Here is a 19,597-nt window from a genome sequence, read left to right on the forward strand (position 1 = left end):
GTCCCCCTCCCCCCTCCGCACAGGTACCCCCCCGCCATTTCCTTCAGCCTGCTGGGCCACTGTGGTACCTGTGCCCCTCCCCCCTCCCGCACAGGTACCCCCCCCCGCCATTTCCTTCAGCCTGCTGGGCCATTTTGGTACCTGTCCCCCTCCTCCCTCCCGCACAGGTACCCCCCGCCATTTTCTTCGTCCTGCTGGGCCACTGCGGTACCTGTCCCCCTCCCCACTCCCGCACAGGTACCCCCCCGCCATTTCCTTCGTCCTGCTGGGCCACTGTGGTACCTGTCCCCCTCCCCCCTCCCGCACAGGTACCTCCCCGCCATTTCCTTCGGCCTGCTGGGCCACTGTGGTACCTGTCCCCCTCCCCCCTCCCGCACAGGTACCCCCTGCCATTTCCTTCGTCCTGCTAGGCCACTGCGGTACCTGTCCCCCTCCCCCCTCCCGCACAGGTACCCCCCCCGCCATTTCCTTCAGCCTGCTGGGCCACTGTGGTACCTGTCCCCCTCCCCGCTCCCGCACAGGTACCACCCGCCAGTTCCTTCAGCCTGCTGGGCCACTGTGGTACCTGTCCCCCTCTCCACTCCCGCACAGGTACCCCCCCGCCATTTCCTTCATCCTGCTAGGCCACTGTGGTACCTGTCCCCCTCTCCGCTCCCGCACAGGTACCCCCCTGGCATTTCCTTCGTCCTGCTGGGCCACTGTGGTACCTGTCCCCCTCCCCGCTCCCGCACAGGTACCCCCCCGTCATTTCCTTCAGCCTGCTGGGCCACTGCGGTTCCTGTCCCCCTCCCCCCTCCCGCACAGGTACCCCCCGCCATTTCCTTCGTCCTGCTGGGCCACTGCGGTACCTGTCCCCCTCCCGCCTCCCGCACAGGTACCCCCCGCCATTTCCTTCGTCCTGCTGGGCCACTGCGGTACCTGTCCCCCTCCCGCCTCCCGCACAGGTACCCCCCGCCATTTCCTTCAGCCTGCTGGGCCACTGTGGTACTTGCTCCCCTCCCCGCTCCCGCATAGGTTCCCCCCCGCCATTTCCTTCAGCCTGCTGGGCCACTGTGGTACCTGTCCCCCTCCCCGCTCCCGCACAGGTACCACCCGCCATTTCCTTCGTCCTGCTGGCCCACTGTGGTACCTGTCTCCCTCCCCGCCTCAGCCCGCACAGGTACCACTCGCCATTTCCTTCTGTTCGCCTGCCCGGCCAGTGCAGGTTCCTCACTCCCCCCACCTCACACAGGTCCCACCTGCCATTTCCTTCCTTCCTTTTGGCGGGCCAGTGCAGATCCCTGTCGACCTCCCCCCGCTGCCATTTCCTTCTATTCGTCTGCGGGGCCAGTGAGGGTACCTCTCGCCCCGCCCCGCCCCAGCCCACACAGGTACCACCTGCCATTTCCTTACTCCCGCCTGCCAGGCCAGTGTGGGTCCCTGTGCTCCTCCACCCCCTCCAGCCTGCACAGGTACCACCTGCCATTTCCTTCTTCCCACTAGCCGGGCCAGTGTAGGTATTTGCCTTCTGCCCAGCCCACACAGGTACCACCCACCATTTCCTTCCTCCTGCCTGCTGGGCAGTGCTGGTACCTGCCTCTCCACCCCGTGGCCTGCACAAGTAGCTGACACCATTTCCTTTCATTTTCCTGCTGGGCCAGTGCAGGTATCTATCCCAGCTGCATAGGTAGCAGATGCCATTTCCTTCCATTCACCTGCCAGGCCAGTGCTGTACCTGTCCCCCCCCACACACACACACACTCCACCTGCAAAACTAGTACCTACCATTGCTTTCCGCCTTCCGGGTCAGTGCAGGTGCCAACCCTCTTCCCCAATACATGCAGATATTGACCAACCAGCCTGTTTCCACATCCTAGTGTCCCATGCAGGTACCAACCCCTCATTCCCTCCAGTCCTTATGCAGGTACCACACACCCCATTCTCCTGTGCCTCCTGCCAAAAGCCTATTTTTCCCCATAGTGCCTATAAAGGTATCTACTCTTCATGTCCCCCCAAAATGTAAAAGTTGAATTATATTCTGCTTTATTAACTACATTTTAAGGATCTTCCTTCTTTAGGCTTTTTCTTTAGCTTCTTCTATATTGCACGATAATGTCAGAGCAGATCTATTTACATACTATTTCTTAAACCAAAGATTGTAACCTTCCTTTTTGTTTATAATATTGATGTTTTCTATTTTCAACATTTTCTGTTTTTCCCATTTACTAACAAGTTAAAAAATATTCCTAAGTACTTTAACATATAGCTGCAGCTTCATCCAAATGCTACATATATTTTTCACCATTAAAACTAAATAGTTTATACTCATTTATTTAATAAATATAAAATGATTAGGGAGTTGGAACGGGTCCCATAGGAGGAGAGGTTAAAGAGACTGGGACTTTTCAGTTTAGAAAAGAGGAGACTGAGGGGGGATATAATAAACTTGCCAGCTGTCTATACTGGCCGCTTGATTTTGCACAAAAGTACTGATATTCTACTGTCCGAAATCAGTGCTTCTTGTGCAAATGCTTTGATGCTCCTGTTCGGGCAAAAGCCCTTTTCCAGAAATGTTTTTGCACAAGAGGGCCAGTATAGATAGCTGAAAACTGTTTTGAGCAAAAAAGCCCCGATGGCAAAAATGGCAATCGGGGCTTTCTTGCACAAAACCGCATCTAGATTGTCACGGACGCTTTTCCGCAAAAAGTGCCAATCTAGACGCTCTTTTCCGCAAATGCTTTTAATGGAAAAACTTTTCCGTTAAAAGCATTTGCGGAAAATCATGCCAGTCTAGACGTAGCCTATAAGTGTACTCACTATGACATTATCTAAATCATTGATGAACCCCATTTGTTATGCCTTTCCGGCATGAATGTGAACCATTGATAACCACTCTCTGAGGGTATGTCTCCACTGCAGCGTTTTTCCAGAAACATGCCCGTTTTTCCAGAAAAACTACACTTACGTCCACATTGCTATTATGTTCCTTTGACAGAATACTCAAGGAGCTGATAGAGGAGGTATCTGAGCCTCTAGCTATCATCTTTGTAAAATCATGGGAGACGGGAGAGATTCCAGAAGACGGGAAAAGGGCAAATATAGTGCCCATTTATAAAAAGGGAAATGGGAACAACCCAGGAAACTACAGACCAGTTAGTTTAACTTCTGTGCCAGGGAAGATAGTGGAGCAAGTAATTAAGGAAATCGTCTGTAAACGCTTGGAAAGTGGCAAGGTGAGAGGAAACAGCCAGCATGGATTTGTAAAGAACAAATCATGTCAAACCAATCTGATAGCTTTCTTTGATAGGATAACGAGTCTTGTGGATAAGGGAGAAGCGGTGGATGTGGTATACCTAGAGTTTAGTAAGGCGTTTGATATGGTCTCACATGATATTCATATCAATAAACTAGGCAAATACAACTTAGATGTGGCTACTATAAGGTGGGTGCATAACTAGCTGGACAACCGTACTCAGAGTGTAATTATTAATGGTGCACAATCCTGCTGGAAAGGCATAACAAGTGGGGTTCCACAGGGGTCTGTTTTGGGACCGGCTCTGTTTAATATCTTCATCAACGATTTAGATATTGGCATAGAAAGTACGCTTATTAAGTTTGCAGATGATACCAAGCTGGGAGGGGTTGCGACTAATCTGAAGGATAGGGTCATAATTCAAAATGATCTGGACAAATTGGAGAAATGGTCTGAGGTAAACAGGATGAAGTTTAATAAAGACAAATGCAAAGTGCTCCACTTAGGAAGGAACAATCAGTTTCACACCTACAGAATGGGAAGCGATTGTCTAGGAAGGAGTACGGCAGAAAGGGATCTAGGGGTTATAGTGGACCACAAGCTGAATGAGTCAGTAGTGTGATGCTGTTGCAAAAAAAGCAAACATGATTCTGGGATGCATTAACAGGTGTGTTGTGAGCAAGACACGAGAAGTCATTCTTCCACTCAACTCTGTGTTGGTTAGGCCTCAGCTGGAGTATTGTAGCCAGTTCTGGGCACCGCATATCAAGAAGGATGTGGAGAAATTGGAGAGCGTCCAGAGAAGAGCAACAAGAATGATTAAAGGTCTAGAGAACATGATCTATGAAGGAAGGCTGACAAGAATTGGGTTTGTTTAGTTTAGAAAAGAGAAGATTGAGGGGGAACATGATAGCAGTTTTCAGGTATCTAAAAGGGTGTCATAAAGACGAGGGAGAAAACTTGTTCATCTTGGCCTCTGAGGACAGAACAAGAAGGAATGGGCTTAAACTGCAGCAAGGGAGCTTTAGGTTGGACATTAGGAAAAAGTTCCTAACTGTCAAGGTAGTCAAACACTGGAATAAATTGCCCAGGGAGGTTGTGGAATTTCCATCTGTGGAGCTATTTAAGAGTAGGTTAGATAAATGTCTATCAGGGATGGTCTAGACAGTATTTGGTCCTGCCATGAGGGCAGGGGACTGGACTCGATGAACTCTTGCGGTCCCTTGCAGTCCTAGTATTCTATTGATAGAAATGTAGGCGTGTTAGTCTGGTGTAGCTCAAACAAAAAACAGGACTATGTAGCACTTTAAAGACTAACAAGATGGTTTATTAGGTGATGAACTTTAGTGGGCCAGACCCACTTCCTCAGATCAAATAGTGGAAGAAAATTGTCACGACCATATATACCAAAGGATACAATTTAAAAAAATGAACACATATGAAAAGGACAAATCAAATTTCAGAACAGAAGGGAGATGGGGGCGGGGAGAGGTAAATGTCTGTGAGCTAATGATATTAGAGGTGATAATTGGGGAAGCTATCTTTGTAATGGGTAAGATAATTAATGTCTTTGTTTAAACTTAGGCGTAAAGTGTCGAATTTAAGCATGAATGACAGTTCAGAGGATTCTCTTTCAAGTGTGGTCTGAAAAGGTCTTTGAAGCAGGATGCAGGTAATCAAGTCGTTGAGACAATGTCCTTCCTGGTTGAAATGGCAAGAAACTGTTTTTTCTTTGTGATCCTATCTAATATCTGTTTTGTGGGCATTGATTCTTTGGCGAAGTATCTGAGACGTTTGTCCAATGTACATAGCAGATGAACACTTTCGGCACATGATAGCATAAATTATATTTCTGGATGAGCAGGAATATGTGTTCTTGATCTTATAACTCACTTGGTTAGGTCCAATAATGGTATCAGCAGAGTGAATATGTGGACAAAGCTGGCAACGGGGTTTGTTGCAAGGGAAGGTACCAGCGTTGGTATTAGTGTGGTATGTCCTGTGGTTGTTGGTAAGAATCATCTTGAGGTGAGTTGGTTGTCTATAGAAGACTCTGGGTCTGTCTCCCAGAGCCTCTTGGAGTTTAGTATCCTGTTCCATTATAGGCTGTAGTTTATTGATAATGTGTTGGACAGGTTTAAGTTGGGGGCTGTAGGTGATAACAAGTGGTGTTCTATTGTTGGTTTTCTTGGGTCTGTCTTGAAGTAGATGGTTTCTAGATATTCGTCTGGCTCTTTCAATTTGCTTTTTTATTTCTCTGGGTGGGCATCTGAGGTTTATCAATGGTTGGTAGAGATCCTGAAGTTTCTGGTCTCTGTCAGTATTCTATGATTCTATGACAGTCAAAAGAACGGAGGGGTTTTTCCAACAGTGGTAAACCTCTTTCTAGGAGGAAGAAGCTTTTTTCCGAAAGAGCTCTTTTGGAAAAAGGCACATGTGGATGCGGAAGAGGAGGGGTTTTTTTTTCGAAAGAAGAGGCCTCCAGGTGTCCTGGTGGACATTCCGTCCAAACCAATCACAACTTTATAGTTCCAGTCTCATGTCAGCTCTTAAAGCTGCAGGTACCCTGGACAAGCCTTGTGTGCAGGAATCTGGCCCTGGGAGCAGCACCTGACTGCACAGCTCTCCCTGCCACAGGCATCTGTGGCCCAGCAACAAGCCCCCTGACACCTTCCTGACCCTCACAGGGAGCACCACCAGGGCTCCCAGGACCCTGCCAGTGGTAGCAAACAATGTGCGCTCTCCTGGTCCAGAGCGGAGATCCTGTCCCTCCTCGGGCTGTGGGGGGAAGAGGCGACCCTGCAGGATCTCCTCTCCCAGCACTGAAACACCGGTATCTATGGGTACATGGCTGAGGACCTGGTGACACAGGGACAACCCTCTCCCCTGCCCCCAACTCCCGAGACCTTAGAGCAGGTCTGGAGTAAAGTCAAAGAGCTCTGCCAGGCCTGTGCAAGGGCCAGGGAGTGCGGCTCTCACTCCAGGGCAGGACCCCACTCCTGCCCCTATTACCAGGAGCTCCATCAGATCTTGGTGAGCGGGGAAGCCCTTTCCTCACCCATGGTGGTGGACTCGGGGCTCAAAATGCCTGTTGTCAGCCACCAGGAGCTCACTGAGGAGGAGGACGAGGGACAGCAGGGGCAGGATGAGGACACGGCCAGCACTGCGATGCTTACCCTGGAGCCGGTACACCTGGCCTGGACATGTCTCAGGCATCCTCTGATGGTGGGGAGGGTGTGACAGAGTGCAATCAGAGACGACCCCTCAAGGATGACTGATGGGGTGCTGACATAGCCACTGCCACTTACCTTCCCACTCTCTGGGGTGTCTCACCACCCGGTCCTGTTGGGCCTCTGCTGGTCTCCCCCAGCCAAAGCCCCGAGCTGAGGTCCTTGCCCCCACTGAGAAGCAGTACAGACATTGAGGATTTTCAATGTCTGTACTGATTTAGTTTAGGGACCAGCTTCCTGAGATACCACTCCCCAGATGGAGTATTGTATCCAGTTCTGGGCACCGCATTTCAAGAAGGATGTGGAGAAATTGGAGAGGGTCCAGAGAAGAGCAATGAGAATGATTAAAGGTCTAGAGAACATGACCTATGAGGAAAGGCTGAAGGAATTAGGTCTGTTTAGTTTAGAAAAGAGAAGATTGAGGGGGGACATGATAGCAGTTTTCAGATATCTAAAAGGGTGTCATAAAGAGGAGGGAGAAAACGTGTTCATCTTGGCCTCTGGGGATAGAACAAGAAACAATGGGCTTAAACTGCAGCAAGGGAGATTTAGATTGGACATTAGGAAAAAGTTCCTAACTGTCAGGGTAGTCAAACACTGGAATAAATTGCCCAGGGAGGTTGTGGAATTTCCATCTGTGGAGCTATTTAAGAGTAGGTTAGATAAATGTCTATCAGGGATGGTCTAGACAGTATTTGGTCCTGCCATGAGGGCAGGGGACTGGTCTCGATGACCTCTCGAGGTCCCTTCCAGTCCCAGTATTCTGTGATTCTATAATTCTATGCCTCTGCTCCCTCCCCAAGTGTTGCTCATGCCCCCTCCCCTTGCTATGCCTCTGCTCTCTCCCCAAGTGATGCCTATGCCCCCTTCCCATGCCATTCCTGACCCTGTTCCAGCCCCCCTCTCCTGTCAACCCCCTTGTTGTCCTAGGCCCCACCCCACCCCAAGTTCGCCAAGGTTCCCGGACCCAAGGTGGCACTTCCAGCCTCCCACCACACCACTCCCAGCTCTGAGTCCCCCCTTTTCCCTCCCTCCTCCAGCTTCTCAGCCCCCCTTTTCCCTCCCCCCTCCAGGTTCTCAGTCTCCCTCCTCCCCAGTTTATTTTATTGAAAGAAAAATACAATGTTTTGTTGAAATCAAAATAGGTGTGTTTATTCAGTGTTCAGGAAAGGGGGGGGAAGTGAGGGGTTGTGGTGGGAAAGGGATATTGAAGTAAGGCACAGGCCCCTAGTAGGGAGGCCCTGGGGAGAGTTACTGAAGTCCTTGAGAGAAACTCTCCCTCAGGACCTTCTGGATGCATACCCCTAACTGATGGGCCTGGTGGATGGCAGCTGTCTACAGCTGCTTGAAAGCCCTCCCTTCATGGCCAGCCTCTGTCCCCCACCCTAGTAGGAATGCCTCCTCCTTCCTCTCCACAGTGTGGAGGACACAACATGCCAACACTACCTTGGGGATGTTGTGCTTCCCCAGGTCCAGGCAGGTAAGAAGGCACCTGAACCATGCCTTGAGGTGCCCAATGCTGCACTCCACCTGGATTCAGGCCGAGCTGAGGAGGGAACTGAATTGGTCCTTGCTGGGATCAGGTGGCCAGTGTACAACTTCATCAGCCACAGCATCAGGGGTAGGCCGCATCCCCCACAATGCATGATGGCATCTGCACATCTCCAACTGCAAAGTCACACGTGTCAGCTTCCCATTGAGGCTGGAGTTTCAGAATACACAAGTGTCGTGCACCCTACCCAACCACCCAACAAAAATGTCAGTGAACTGTCCACGGTGGTCAACCAGGACCTGCAGCACCATCAAGAAGCAGCCCTTACAGTTTATGTATTGGGCTGCTCAATGACTTGGTACATGGATTGGAATGTGGGTTTCATCGATCACGCCACTGCAGTTAGAGAACCCCAGGGTGGCAAATCCTTCAACGATCAGGTCCAGGTCTCCCAGGCAGATGACCCTGCGCAGCTGGATGGAGTTGATGGCCCTCACAACCTGCAGAAGGAGACAAACAAATGCACAAAACAGAGAATGAGAGGGAGTGCCTGAGCCCTTGGGAGGTCCTCACCCCCTCCCTTACTCCCCCAAACACCCCAAGAGCCACCCTCTATGAGGCCATTCCCTAGCAGGGCTGTGTGAGGGGAGGAGGGCACGACTCCCTGGAGATGGGGCTTCCCCCCAGTTCACCCCCCCTTTTCCTAGGGTCCCCCTTTCCAAGGCTCCACTCCCCCAGCAGGGACTGCAGCCCGACAGTGCCTTACCTCCATGAGGAAGGCCTCAAAGTAGATTTCCCCACACAGAACTGGTTGCCCACTGACCAGCAGCTGTCTGGGGTGCAAGCTTCCAGACGGCGATGGTGATCTCTCCAGAGGGATAGCGGGCCACAGGTGAGTGGTCGCATCATTGGAGGGCAGGGGTAAGCCAGGCACACAGCTCCAAAAAGGTGGCTTTCTGAATGCGGAAGATTTGGAGCCACTGCTGGTCATCCCACCATTCCATAACCAGTCAGTGCCACCATTTGGAACTGGTGTCCAGCCTACAAAACCGTCTCTCCACTGTGGGGTGCAGTTGCAAAGGTCTTGCTCCTGCACACAGGAAGAGGGTCTCAAGGATGAGCTCTGTCAAGCTCATGGAGGGCCATGAAGGCAGCCTGCAGAAACTGCTGCAGAAACTGCAGCATGGCCATATGGGGTCATCGGATGCCTGGGGCAGCTCTGGCTCCATGTCACAAAGAAGAATGCTGGGCATTCTGGGCAACAAGAGCACGCGCTGCTAAACAAAATCTGGGCAACAAGAGCACGCGCTGCTAAAGCTTTGCTGTCCCTTGGAGACGTAGGCAAGTATGCAGCAGAAGCAGAGAAACAGCTGTTTGGAGGGTATGTGGGGGGGTCCTTTTAAGCGTGTCTCTCAGGGTGTGTCTAGACTACAGGGTTTTTTTTGGAAAAAGTGGCCTTTTTTCGAAAAACTATACCTGCGTCTAGACTACCGCCGTGTTCTGTTGACAGTACATCAACAGAATGAGGTGGTTTTGTCGACAGCGGTAAACCTCGTTTTATGAGGAAGGAAAGCCTTTGTTGACAGATCTCTGTCAACAAAAGGCGTGTGTGGATGCAGGGAGCCAGTTCTGTTGGGAAAAAAGTGCCTCCAGGAAGAAGCCCTGGTGGACAGTCTAGACTTTACATGTAGAGCACCTCTGTGGTACCTGGCTGCAGCCTCTTAAAGGCACAGGCACCCAGACAGTCATTCCTGTCTGGCAGCTAGCCAGAGCACCCATGCCAGCCGTGCTAGCCAAGTCCCTGCCTCAAGGCCCCCCTGGCCCTTCTCATGATTGAGAGGAGGACCCACCCAGGGGCACCAAAAGGTGGACACCAGCCTGGTTAGGGCCAGAAATAAAAAACCTGCTGGAGCTCTGGTCCCAGGAAGAAGCCCTGCAGGCCCTGCAGACACGCCACAGGAATGCAGACATCTATGAGCGCCTGGCCCAGGGACTGACCACCAAAGGGCATCACCCCTCCACCATGGCACAAGTGAAGGCCAAGGTCAAAGAGCTGCGGCAGGGATATGCCAAGGCCTGGGACCAGAGCTCCCACACTGGGGCAGCCCCAGAGAGCTGCCCTTACTACCAGGAGTTGGAACAGATCCTGGACAGTGGGGAGGAGGAGGAAGAGGAGGCAGCAGAGACCCTCTCCCAGGAGCTGGTCCTCCACCCCAGAGGCCCCCCAAGCGTCCATGGACAGCGGGGAGGGAGCATCAGGTGAGTGCTTTGAGGGGTCACCACACACAGGCGGGTTGGCAGTGTGGAAGGCCATCTAGTCCCATTGCCACTGTGGGGCCCCGTGAGGCTTTCACGCCGCTGCCCAACTCTCACACGGTGTCATGTGTAACACCCCTGAGTCTCCTGTCTAAAGGAGAGCCCCTGACAGCCATGGCATGCCCTCGGGGACAGCAGGGGTGCACACATCGACATTGATTGTCTCCTCTTCTTTTACTCCACAGCTGGATCCTCTACCCAACAGGTGAGCACCACACCTATCCCACCACCATCCCGAACCCGTGGCACCTGCAGGCAATGGCGTGTCTACACGGACCTGCTGAGGGAGCACATAATGGCCCTGCAGGACCTGAACAGGACCCTCCAGCAGAGGACGGAGGCAGAGGCTGAGTGGCGCACCAGGCTGCTGGATGAGCTGGTCCAGTAGCGCACTGCCATCTGTGCCATAATGCGGGAGATCTTCACCTTGCCTGCCTCTGTCATGGGCACTACTCCTCCAGCATGCCAGGCCCCTGCTCCTCCAGCCCCTCCTGCCCCTCTGGCCCCCCCTTCTCCCAGCCCCTCCTGCTCCTCCAGCCCTCTCTTCCTCCCCAGCCGCTCCTGCTCCTCCAGCCCCCTCTTCCCCCCGAGCCCCTCTAGCTCCCGAGCTCTCACAGGCCCAACAGCTGCCCCCCCCCCCACATCCTGCCCAGGCCAGGACTGACTCTCACTCTACCCAATCCCAAGGCCGTGGTGATGCCAGGCTGCAGGAAGGTGGCAGCACCCTGCGATCAGGGAAGCAGCGGCCTACTTGAGCTCCCTTCTCCCTCCATGTTTTCAGCCCCCCTCCCCCATCCAAGTTTTCAGTCCCTTACCACCCCAATTAAAGGACATTTCAGTTATGTTACAAAATCTTTTATTTTTGACTGACAGATTTACTTTGTTTATAAACAGTTAAAAGATAAAGTTTTGTTAAACAGTTCGCACATTTTCTTTACTGCTAGTGTTTCTAATAAAACAAATTTCTGTTTACAAAGAACACTGGGTCTTATATGTCTTCTTAATGGGAAGAAAGTGAGGGTTGTGGAGGGAAAGGTAGGGATGGGCCAAGCCAAACCTCCCATGGGGGAGGCCCTGGGCAGAGTCAGAGTGGGCTCCTTCTGAGAATCTCTCCCTCAGGGCCTCCCAGATTCGGACACCAGCCTCGTGAGCCTGGCGGATGGCAGCTATCCGGGGCTGCTGAAATTGCCTCCCCTCACCATCAGGACCTGTCCCCCACTCTGGCAAGATGGCCTCCCCTTTCCTTTCCACCAAGTTATGGAGAGCGCAACATGAGGCCACCACCTTGGGATGTTGCGTTTGCCCATCTCCAGGCATGTGAGGAGGCAACAGAACCTCCCTTTCAGCTGGCCAAAGGTGCATCACCTCAAAAAAGATATTTTGGCCTTGGAAAGGGTTCAGAAAAGGGCAACTAAACTGATTAGGGGTTTGGAACGGGTCCCATATGAGGAGAAGTTAAAGCGACTGGGACTTTTCAGTTCAGAAAAGAGGAGACTGAGGGGGGATATGATAGAGGTATATAAAATCATGAGTGGTGTGGAGAGGGCCGATAAAGAAAAGTGATTTATTAGTTCCCTAAATAGAAGAACTAGAAGACACCAAATGAAATTAATGGGTAGCAGGTTTAAAACTAATAAAAGAAAGTTCTTCTTCACACAGCGTGTAGTCAACCTGTGGAACTCCTTGCCAGAGGAGGCTGTGAAGGCTAGGACTTTAATAGAGTTTAAAGAGAAGCTAGATAATTCATGGAGGTTAGGTCCATAAAAGGCTATTAGCCAGGGGATAAAATGGTGTCCCTGACCTCTGTTTGTCAGAAGCTGGAGAGGGATGGCAGGAAACAAATCGCTTGATCACTGTCTTCGGTCCACTCTCTCTGGGGCACCTGGTGCTGGCCACTGTCGGTAGACAGGATACTGGGCTAGATGGACCTTTGGTCTGACCCAGTATGGCCGTTCTTATGCATTCCAGCTGGATGTGAGCCTGGCTAAGATGCGTGTTGAAAAGCTCCTTGCTTGCGTTCAGGTGGACAGTGTAGGGCTTCATGAGCCACGGCATCAGGGGTACACTGCATTGGCCATGATGCACACCGGTATCTGCACATCCCCGAGAGCGAGGTACCACTGGGGGAAAAATGTTCCTGCCTGCAACCTGCGGTACAGGTAGGAGTTGCGGAATATGCAGACATCATGTGCCTGCCCCGACCAGCCGACACAAATGTCCATAAAATGTCCCTGGTAGTCAATGAGGACCTGCAGCACCATGAAATAGTAGCTTTTCCTGTTTATAAACTGGGCTGCTCGATGGGGCGGTGCGTGGATTGTGATGTGTGTCCCATCAGGGGCTCCTCCGCAGTTCAGGAAGCCAAGGGAAGCAAACCTGGCAATGATGTTGTCCAGGTCCCCAAGACAGACGAGCCTCTTCAGCAGCTCCGCATTGATGGCCCTCACCACCTTCAGCATGAGACAAATAGACAGACAGAAACCAGGGAGTTAGACAGGTTACCTAAGTGCTTGGGAGGAGAACCCTCCCTGCTCCAACCCACGCCTCCTCTAATCAGGATGCCCCTCTCCCCCGCATCAGTGCAGGGGTGTCCAAGGAGCAGCCTCAGAGCCAGCTTACGCTATGGACTGACTGGGCTACAGCCCGGGGTGCCCCATTATAGGGGGCGCTGCGCGGGGCTGCCAGGCACCCGGGGCTGGGGCTGTGCTTGTGCTGGCTGCCTGGGGGTGGGGCCATGCATGAGCTGGGGCACACGAATGGCTCGGGCCAGCCCTGAGCAGCCTCCAAGTGCCACTCCATCCCCCACTCCCTCTTGCCCTTGCCTAGAAGTCCCCCTTTCTCGACCCCCCCACTCAGCAGGGCCTGTCTCCCGACAGTGACTTACCTCCATCAAGACAGCCCCAATGGTAGACCTCCCCACGCCAAACTGGTGTCCGATAGAGTGGTAGCTGTTGGGGGTGGCCAGCTTCCACAGGGTGATTGTGACCCGCTTCAGCAGTGGGATGGTGGGTCGCAGGTGGGAGTCCTAGTGCTCCAGAGCAGGGGTGAGCCAGGCACACAGCTTCAGGAATGTGGCCTTCCGCATCCAGAAGCTGTGGAGCCAGTGATTGCCATCCCAGAGCTGCATGAGAAGCCAGTCCCACCAGTCTGAACTTGTCTCATGCCTCCAAATCTGCCTGTCCCCAAAAAAGTTTGGGGGCAAGGACAGAGCTCCTGCATCCCGGAGGAGGGTCTTCTCGGTGCGGTCCAGGTCCATATGGGGCAGGAGATTCATGACAGAGTCATGCAGCTGCAGCAGAAGCTGCAGTATGGCAGAGTGGGGCCATCGCCTGCTCAGGGGCAGCTCAGGCTCCACGGCCAAAACCACCGTGAAAAGCAGAAAAAACCCCTGCAAATAAACTGCTGTGGTGTCCAAGGAAGCAGGGCAACCAGAACAAGAACTGCAGCAGCTTTGCTTTCTCTCTAGGACAGCGTTTCCCAAACTATGGGATGTGGCCTCGTACCAGGCTGTGGGAAAAACATACTGGGCCTCAGCGTGGCTGCCAGGAGGGAAGCAGAGCGGAGCGGGCTGGGAGGAGGGGTGTATGTGTGTGTGTGTGTGTGTGTGTGTGTGTGTGGTGGTGGGGGGGGGGGGGGACCGGTCACCAGGAAGCAGGGTTGAGGGCAGCATGGCTGTCCTGCGGAGATGAGGGGAGGTGGGTGGTGGAAGCAGGGTTGGGGGTAGCGGGGCTGTCCCGCAGAGATCCGGGCAGGCGGTGGAAGCAGGGTTGGTGGTAGCAGGGCTGTTCTCTGGAGATCTGGGCGGGCGGTGGAAGCAGGGTTGGGGGTAGCGGGGCTGTCCCGCGGATATCCAGGTGGGTGGCGGGAGCAGGGTTGGGGGTAGCGGGGCTGTCCCGCGGAGATCTGGGTGGGTGGTGGAAGCAGGGTTGGGGGAAGCAGGGCTGTCCCGTGGAGATCGGGGAGGGCAGGTGGCAGAATCATGGCTGGCCGGGGGAGGCTGGGGGCTTGCTGGGGGAGATCAGGAGGAGGAGGACAGGAGAACCAGCTTCCGGAAGCAGGGCTGGACGGGGGCAGTGGGGCTGGGGGGTTGTTGGGGGAGCAGGGCTGACCAGGGGAGATTGGTGTGGGCAGGGGGAACCAGCCGCTGCAAGCAGGGCTGGACGGGGGCAGCAGGGCTGGACTGGGAAGATCAGGAGGAAAAGGGGGTGAGTGGGACTGACCCGGGCACAGGCAGACCCTGGCAGACGAGTGAGTCTGTCCGGGGATTCCATTTTGCCCTGCCCCCCCCCCATATCCTCCCTCGAGTAGTTGCGAACTGCCTGGCAGGTAGACACACTCAGGCAGCATGAGCACATCTACCAGCCAGGCAGTTCGCAGCTAACGACTGATACACCTAATTATAATAAAACTTACCTAATTAGAAAATACCAGACATTTTATATGTCTGGTAATTTCTCAATTTGTTTCCCAGACAAAACCCTTAAATACCAGACTGTCTGATACAAAACCGGACGCCTGGCAACCCTACCCTTCCTTGCACCCCCATTCCTAGCCAGATACCCTAACTCCTATCTGTTCCAGCTCCTGCCCCCTGAAGTGCCCATGCGGCGCTGTGTCCCCCAAGCCCTGGCCCAGGCTGGGCGGAGGATGCAGCCAGGTGAAACACTGAAAATGTATTAATTTTTCATTCTTTTTTTTATATGCGTTTATATTTTTGGGCTGCAAAAAACAGTACTGAAAAAAAAAACGGATTCCAACTGAAGTAAAAAGTTTGGGAAACCCTGATCTAGCCAGCTTTCTATCCATCTTACAGTCCATATATCCAATCCATATTCCCTGAACTTGCTGGCAAGAATGTTGTGGGTGACTATCAAAAGCTTTGCTAAAGCTGGCACTGGGGGCTTTGGGAGGACCTTTCTGGTCCTTTTCTAAACTTATCTGAATATTCATAATTTGCTTAATGAATATGAAAATATGCAAATAGATGTTACTGGTCCTTCAAAAGCTCGTGAATGGATTTACTGGTCCCCATGTCAAAAAGTTTGGGAACCCCTGCTCTAGGAGGTAGGCAAGACAGAAGCAGGAGCAGAGCAACGGCTGTCCGGGGGGATCCCTTTAAGCACACGTCTCTGCAAAGAGCATGCAGCAGCACATGGAAATAAAGGCTGCCCCCATGCCCTGCCAGAAGCACTAACGGGTGCCTTCTTTTTTCAACAGAGCGTCCAGCAGTCTGAATGCTCTTTTTCAAAAAAGCAGATCGATTTTTCTATCCGCATAATGTAATCTAGACACTCTTTTTTCAACAGAGGCTTTTTCAAAAGATACCGTCGACAAAGCCTCTGTCGAAAAAGGCGTGCTGTCTAGACGTAGCCTCAGCTAGGCTTAGGCAACAGCACTCAGAAGCAACTACTGACCTAATGCCCTGCCTGAACTGGTTCTGGGTGGCCTTATATGTGAGATAGTGTCCAATCAATGTGGATGTTGTCTTTCAAAAAAGCAGATCGTATTTTCATTGTGCTTTTGCAGTATAGACACTTTCATTTTAAAAAAGTTTTTCTGGAATATCTCTTCCAGAAAAGCTTATTTTGAAAGAAGTTTGCAGTCTAGATCTAGCCCGATAATGGTTATTCAGCCTTTTCTGCACCCACCTTATAGTAGCCCCACCTAGGTTGTATCTCCCTAGTTTATTGATACAAAGATCTTGTGAGACTCTGTCAAATGCTTTACTAAAGTCTAGGTATACCGCTTCCACAAGATTTTTTATCCTGTCAGAGAAAACTATCAGATTGGTTTGACATGATTTGTTCTTTGCAAATCCATGCTGGCTTTTACCTAGCATCTTATAATCTTCCAAAATTGTGCAGATGAATTACTTACTTATTTGCTCCAATTATTTGTCTCTAGGGCTCTCCATCAGTCTTAAGTTATATAAAAAAAAGGCTGATTAGGCCTCATTTGGAGTATGGTGTCCAGTTCTGGGTACCACATTACAAGAAAGATGTGGAGAAATTGGAGAAGGTCCAGAGAAGAACAACAAGAATGATTAAAGTTCTAGAGAACGTGACCTATAAAGGAAGACTGAAAGAATTGAGCTTGTTTAGTTTGGAAAAGAGAAGATTGCGAGGGGACATGATAGCAGTTTTCAGGTATCTAAAAGGGTGTCATGAGAAGGAGGGAGAAAAAAGGTTCTTCCTGGCCTCTGAGGATAGAACAAGAAGCAATGGGCTTAAACTTCAGCAAGGGAGGTTTAGATTGGACATTAGGAAAAAGTTCCTAACTGTCAGGATGGTTAAACACTGGAATAAATTTTGCCTAGGGAGGTTGTGGAATCTCCATCTCTGGAGATATTTAAGAGTAGGTTAGATAAATATATATCAGGGATGGTCTAGAAAGTACTGGGTCCTGCCATGAGGGCAGGGGACTGGACTTGATGACCTCTTGAGGTCCCTTCCAGTCCTAGTATTCTATGATTCTATGAAAGGCTCAGGGAAGAAGAACAGTCAACGGGAGCAGAGGGAAACCTTTCCATAGTTGGGACCCTCCTTCCAGATGATGTTAGGGTATTCTCTTGCACTGAGGTTACCTCTTCGGGGGAGGAAACTCCAGTCATTAGGAGAAGGGAGGTGTTAGTAATGGGGGATTCAATCATTAGAAACATAGATAGCTGGGTTTGCGATGACCTAGAGAACCGTATGGTGACTTGCCTGCCTGTTGTGAAGGTTGTGGATCTCTTGAGGCATCTAGGTAGACTTGTGTGTAGTGTTGCAGAGGAGCTGGTGGTCGTGGTACATGTAGGTACCAATGACATAGGGAAGGGTAGGAGAGAGGTTCTGGAGGCCAAATTTAGGCTGCTAAGAAAGAGACTGAAATCCAGGACCTCTATGGTGGCATTCTCAGAAATGCTTCCAGTTCCACACGCAGGGCCAGGTAGCCAGGAAAAGCTTCAGAGTCTCAATGTGTGGATGAGACAATGGTGTAGGGAGGAGGGGTTTAGATTTATAAGAAACTAGGAAAACTTTTGGGGTAGAGAGAGCCTAAACAGGAGGAATGGGCTCCACCGAAACCAAAGTGGATCCAGACTGCTGGCACTTAACAGTAAAAAGGTCGCAGAGCAGTTTTTAAGCTAAGAGATGGAGGAAAGCCGATTGGTGCAGAGGAGCATGTGGATTGGACAGAGACTTCTCTTAGAGGAGAGTCTATTGATAGAGATTCTCTAGGTTTTAGTCAGGAGGAGAGGATGGAAGAGGATAAAGTATGGGCCAGATCAGACGATAAACATTTACATAAGAGAGAATCTGACACATCAGAAAAAGACAGACAAATAAACAGTGACATGTTTTTAAAGTGCTTATACACAAATGCTAGATGGGTGAAATTGAGTGCCTCTTGTTAAAGGAGGATATTGATATAATAGGCATCACAGAAACCTAGTGGAGTGAGGATAATCAATGGGACACAATCATTCTGAGGGTACAAAATATATCGGAAGGACAGAACAGGTTGTGGGGGGAGGGAGGTTGAGTGGCACTATATGTGAAAGAAAATGTAGACTCAAATGAAGTAAAAATCTTAAATGAATCAACATGTTCCATAGAATCTCTATGGATAGTAATTCCATGCGCTAATAAGAATATAACAGTAGGTATCTATTATGGAACACCTGACCAGGAGAGTGATAGTGACTGGGGGTATGTCTACACTAGCTCTAATTCTAATTCTAATTCTAATGTCTAATTCGAGCTAGGTAGGCAAATCAGGGAACCAGGGTTGCAAATGAAGCCCAGGATTTAAATATCCCGGGCTGTATTTGCATGTTCCCGTCTGGCCGCCATTTTTAAATCCCCCTTAGTCTGAATGAACTGCTCGTAGCTACACGCGGCAGTTTAAAGTTAATCCGAACTAAGTCCTTGCCGGATTAATTTAATTAAATAGCTGCTTGTTTCGCTTGCTCCCCCACAGCAGCCCAGCTGAGTGGCGCAGAAGTCAGCCGAGAGCCACGGCAGGAAGTGAAGGGGAGCGAGGCGGTGACATACATGGCCAGGCCCCACTCCCTGGCCAAGTACATCACCGCCCCGCCCTCTTCGCCTCCTGCCATGGTGCTCGGCTGACTTCTGCGCCGCTCAGCTAGGCCACCGCAGGAACACAAGCAGCGCAAGTGGCTGTTTGGGCTCTACTGTGGCGGCCCGGCTGAGTGGCGCAGAACTCAGCCAAGTGCTACAGCGGGAGGCGAAGGGGGGCGGGGCAGTGACGTACATGCCCAGGGGGCGGGGCCTGAATGAGTGTGCATCCCCGATGGAGACAGAGGAGAGCGGAGAGAGAGTAAGAGGCAGAGGGGGAGAAGAGAAAGAGAGAGACAGAGCAGAGAGAGAGTGAGAGGCAGGAGGAGGAGGAGAATAGAAAGGGAGAGTGAGAAGCAGGAGGGGGAGAAGAGAAAGAGAGAGATGGAGAGAGAGGCAGAAGGCAGAGGAGAGCTGTGAGAGAGAGGGGGAGGCAGTAGGAGGAGGAGAGAGAGAGAGAGAGAGACGGCGCGAGAGACAAGAGGCTCAGTAGAGAAGACTGACATGGAGGAGAGACCTGAAAATCCCGTCTTATGACGGGCTAATTGGCTAGTGTAATAAGAAAAGCCAAAAAGGAGTTTGAAGAACAGCTAGCCAAAAACTCAAAAGATAATAACAAAATGTTTTTAAATACATCAGAAGCAGGAAGCTTGCTAAACAACCAGTGTATGTCTACACTACAGTGACATTTCGAAATAGCTTATTTTGAAATAACGCATCTACACACAAAATGCATTTCAAAATAGTATTTTGCTATTTTGAAATAGTGTGTCCACACTGAATGGACTCTGAATTGCATTTAAAGCAGGGCACCAGGTCAGGACTTACTGTGTGGGACTGCTGCCTGAGGCTATCTGAGGTCAGTGCTTAAAGGGACCCCTCTTACCCCCGGGACAGCCAGTTCTCAGGTTTCCCTGCTTGCTTGTCTACCTTGATCAGGGACAGCAAAGCATTTTGTCTCTGCGTGCTCTGGTTGCCCTCCCTCGGGAAACTACTGCACTCTGCAACATGGAGCCAGAGCTGCCCCTGGGCACTCTGGTGCTTCTCTTGGATGCATAGCTGCAAGCCTGGCTGCCCTTTCTGCAGGCTGCCATCCGGGAGGTCCATTGGGGGGCTGTCAGTATCCAGGAGGCCCTGCGGGAGAGCTTCCACCCTGAGGAGCACTAAGAGTCTCCCTTGTGTGCCCCACTGGGGGCTTGTGCCTCATTCCTCCCTCACATCCTTCCACTTACCCCTCCCTAACCCTCCTTCCTGTGGTACTCCTTGCCTG

General features: G+C 51.4%; 1 long non-coding RNA gene across 1 annotated transcript in view; it reads left to right on the top strand.

The window, feature by feature from the left end:
• LOC142826886 (uncharacterized) overlaps positions 1-13,828 on the top strand; it is a 29,230-nt gene extending 15,402 nt beyond the window's left edge. Inside the window, exons 2-3 of the long non-coding RNA XR_012901149.1 lie at positions 4,817-4,904; positions 10,456-13,828. This is a non-coding gene — a long non-coding RNA (uncharacterized LOC142826886). The remainder of the gene's footprint in view (positions 1-4,816; positions 4,905-10,455) is intronic.
• The last annotated feature ends 5,769 nt before the right edge of the window (positions 13,829-19,597 follow it).

Source organism: Pelodiscus sinensis, chromosome 2, assembly GCF_049634645.1.
Source record: "Pelodiscus sinensis isolate JC-2024 chromosome 2, ASM4963464v1, whole genome shotgun sequence".
NCBI lineage: Eukaryota > Metazoa > Chordata > Testudines > Trionychidae > Pelodiscus > Pelodiscus sinensis.